The sequence below is a fragment of the Rhincodon typus genome, chromosome 13, assembly GCF_021869965.1.
Source record: "Rhincodon typus isolate 14 chromosome 13, sRhiTyp1.1, whole genome shotgun sequence".
Taxonomy (NCBI): domain Eukaryota; kingdom Metazoa; phylum Chordata; class Chondrichthyes; order Orectolobiformes; family Rhincodontidae; genus Rhincodon; species Rhincodon typus.
The window spans coordinates 10,688,730-10,693,175 of record NC_063344.1 but is presented as its reverse complement, the minus strand read 5'-3'; the positions used below and the strand labels follow the sequence as shown (position 1 = coordinate 10,693,175).

General features: G+C 42.9%; 1 non-coding gene across 1 annotated transcript; it reads right to left on the bottom strand.

Moving 5' to 3' along the window:
• Positions 1 to 421: 421 nt before the first annotated feature.
• Positions 422 to 495, bottom strand: trnal-aag. Its single transcript has one exon. It is a non-coding gene; the product is annotated as a tRNA-Leu (tRNA).
• Between the last annotated feature and the right edge of the window lie 3,951 nt (positions 496 to 4,446).

Sequence of the window (4,446 nt, the reverse complement as noted above, 5' to 3'; positions counted from 1 at the left end):
TCTTTTATATTATGAGGACTGTAGTGCTGAACTCATAGAATCCCTACAGTGTGGAAACAGGCCCTTTGGCCCAACAAGTCCACACTGACCCTCAGAGCTTCCCACCCAGACCCATCCCCCTATAACCCACCTAATCTACACATCCCTCAACACCATGGGCAATTTAGCATGGCCAATCCACCTAGCCTGCACATCTTTGGACTGTGGGAAGAAACTGGAGCACCCGGAGGAAACCCACACAGACACAGGGAGAATGTGCACACTCCACACAGACAGTCGCCCGAGGGTGGAATCAAACCCAGGTCCCTGGTGCTATGAGGCAGCAGTGCTAACCACTGTGCTGGCCCAAAAGGAGAGACTGCTATGCAAGCCTCCAGTCAGGATGCAGAGTGTGCAACTTGTGGCTAGAATCTGATGCACTTGGTCAGTATGGGGATTAAACCCATGACCTTAGCATTCTTGGCACTATGCTCTAACCAGCTGAGCTAACTGACCACCACTTCCCATCACTTTATTTTTCTACTTCTGTAACTGAGATTTTGTACTTGGTCATGTTTCGGAATGTTGTATATGTTTCATTGTACTCTTGTACTCTGTATGTGAGTACACATGACAATAAAAGCTAAATCTAAAAATCCAAATCTAGTTCTTCATAATAATTGAATTGCAACTTTTGCAGTGGTGCCACTACCCACAAATGCAGCCTCTTTCAATTGCTTTGACCTTCAGAAGTTTTTTGGACAGTGTCAGCAATGCATGCATACAGCATGCAGACATTCTTCTTCTATACTCCCAATCCACCAGGAGGCTGTCACAGGACTTTCCAGGCTCTTGTTCCTTGATGGGGTTAGTGACTGATTTTACCGCTGTGCAAATGGCTGGATTTTTAATGGCCACGTGCAACTCCATGAGCCACGGAATAGATACATGAAGAGCATGAGATGGTCCAAGGGTTACAAAGATGTCTTTCATTTGCAGCTGGAGCAAATTCCTCCAATCGACAATCAGCTTGATCACATTAAGCATCAAAGCTAGAATGCCTGGTAACAATGATGTCAATTCTAGACCACAGTTTACAATGGATTGTCAATTCCTTCCCCATTATACATGTAAAGGGTCATGTGTACTGAGCAGTTAATTTAGAGATAACGTAGGGAAGACAACAACATTAGTTGCAAACAAAGAATGTTGATTGTGAAATTAGCAGTTAAAATTCCCAGTGGCTTCCTAGATAACCTTTAACTTAGCTCATTCTTGATCAAAGGTTCCCAGACTTTGATGTCAAAAACCACCAGAGAACTTCCTGCCCATGTTACAGTTATCATGATGTTACAACGTATAAAATATGCATATCTTATGGGTCAAAGAATTCTATTTTCTAAGCTAAGGCTAATTTTGCTATTTAAACTTCTTTTTAATGGGTCAGGTCTTACTTTGAACAATGTTTAAATTGAATTGAATCATTTATTGTCACATTTATTCAATGTAAAAATACAGTGAAAAGTATGTACCTTCGCCTCACATACTATTGTTGTCCTATTCACATTAACTTAGAATGAGATATAAAAAAATAACTTAAGAGTGTCCAACTTTCCTTTCCACTGCTGCAGTCCCACTCTGGGCTTTCCAGTCCATGCCATGCCTCTGCCAGAGCCCCGCTCTGGGCTGCCCAACTGGCCCATTCTCGCCTCTGCTGCCCAACTGGCCCATTCTCGCCAGCCCACTCTTGATCCACCCGCACATTCAGCTCCTGCCACATGGTTCCCGGTCGTGACCCAGCTCCTTCCCACCTCCTTAGGTAGGTAGTTAAAAGGGTTGGGGGTGGGTGGTGATAGAATTACTATGGAGGGAGAGAGACGAAGGGAGAGACAAAAAAGGAAGGACAAACAAAGAAAGAGAAAGGGAACTGGCGAGCAGTGTGGAGCTCCGAAAGGAGAGACTTACCCCTGCTGCCATCTTGTCATGTGTAGACTAACACACTCACTTTGTTTAGACACATACCATCATCGTGTGTTACAGCAAAGCAATGTCTTGCAGCAGCCTGATTATTGAAGAAAAACAGAGAAATGATACATGAGATGGTGGGACCAGTCTGCTCCACAAAATGCTAACAATGGTAGCTATGAAGAAATGAACTTTGTTGAGAGGGGAATGGCCACAATCTATTCTTGGTACTTTGTCAATGACTCGTTCAGTAAATAGGAGTAGTAGAAACCATGGAATCTCTGTAAAAAGTGTGTAAAATAATCTAACAGACAATACTCTATATTCAAAGGACCTGAATACATTGGAACATTGAGGTATCCTGAAGTAATTATCTGGGATTGGTAGGCATCTTTTCATACTTTATTTTGCCAATCCTCAATTTTAAAATTATCCTCTTTGTTTCAAACCACTCTATGACTTCCCCCCCAGACATGAGGATGGTGTAGTGGTAATGTCACTGGGCTGGTAATCCGAATACCCACACTAATGCTCTGAGTCATGAGGTTGTATCCTATTACAAGAGGTAGCGAAATTGAAACTCAACTAATAAATTAGAAACTAGTCCCATAATGGGGGAATCATGAAACTATGATTGATTTTTGTAAAAGACCTATCTGGCCCATAGAGTCATAGAGTCATACAGCATGAAAACAGACCCTTCAGTCCAACCAGTCCACCATGTTCCCAAACTAAACTAGTCCCACCTGCCTGCACTTGGCCCATTTCCTTCCAAACCTTTACTATTCATAAACTTATCCAAATGTCTTTTAAACATTGTAACTCTACCTGCATCCACCACTTTCTCTGGCAGTTCATTCCACAGACGAAACACTCTATGTGAAAAGATTGCCCCTTAGGTCCTTTTTAAATCTTTCTCCTCTCACATTAAAAATATGCCCCCTAGTTTTGAAGTCTCACGCCCTAGCAAAAAGACCCTTGTCATTCACCTTATCTATGCCCCTCATGATTTTATAAAATCAATAAGATCATCCCTTAATCTCCTGCTCCAGTGAAAAATGTCCAAGCCTATCCAGCCTCTCCCCATAACTCAAGCCTTCCATGTCCAACAACATCCAGAAGAAGCCTAACCAACTTGCTGTACAACCTCAACATGACTCCCAACTCCTATACTCAATGGTCTGAGTAATGAAGGTAAGTGTGCTGAACATCTTAATCACCCTGTCTACCCGTGACACAAATTTCAATGAATTATGTATCTGAACCCCTAGGTTTCTCTAGCCCTCAACATTACCAGGGGCCCTATCATTAATTGTATAAGTTCTGCCCTTGTTTGTTTTACCAAAATGCAATATCTCACATTTATCCAAATTAAACTCCATCTGCCACTCCTCAGCTCATTGACCCAATTGATTAAAGTCTCTTTGAAATCTTAGATAACCTACTTCACTGTACGCTATACTGCCAATTTTGATGTCATTTGCAAACTTACTAACCGTGTCCCCTATATTCACATCCAAACCATTCACATAAATGACAAAAAGCACTTGATCCAGCACCGATCCCTGTGGAACACCATTGGTCACAAGCCGAAAAACAACTCTCCATCACCACCCTCTCTCTCCTACCCTAAAGCCAATTTTGCCTCCAATTGGCAAGCTCACCCTGAATCCCATGTGATCTAATTTTACTAAATCACCCAGTCTACTTGTGTAAAAGTCTACATGACTCTGCTTGCCAGTAAATAAAAAGTGGCGCAAGAGAAAGGGCCCATTCTGTATACAGTTTTATGGAAAGTATATGGCACCGAGCCAAACAAGGATAAGGGAACTTCCTACTGATTGACATCTCTCATCTTCACCCAGTTGATGAATCAGTGCTCCTCCATATTCAACACCGCTTGGGAAGCAGCACTGAATGTAGCAAGAGCACAGTCTGAATGTCCTCCAGGATGTTCAACTGATGGGTTTCTTGGAACGTCCCCTGTTTGTGCTGCTGGTCCTGTGTCCTCAGTTGTCTGAATCCCCGATGCTGTAAGTTCCATAATCTGAATCATCAACCTTTGAGCATGTGCAGTGTTGAAGCACACAACCGTGTGGACACACTTAACAGACCAGACACATCCTCCTGAATCCCCAAAGTCTGTCCACCAAACAAAAGGCACAAGTCAGGAGTGTGATGGAAAACTCCACTGGCTTGGATAAGTGCTATCCAAAATTCAAGGAGCTTGACAACACTCAAGGCAAAGCAACCTGTTTGATCAATGCCATATCTGCCACTTTATACATTCTGCCCCTCTGCTAGCAAGGGCTATCCTTGCCAGCAACCCTCACATCCCGCAAATACTTAACAAAAAGCATCCTTAATAACCTTGAGGATGTAAAAGGTGTTATACAAATATAAGAGACAACAAGGTGCAGGGCTGGATGAACACAGCAGGCCAAGCAGCATCATAGGAGCAGAAAGGCTGACGTTTTGGGCCTAGACCCTTCATCAGAAAAC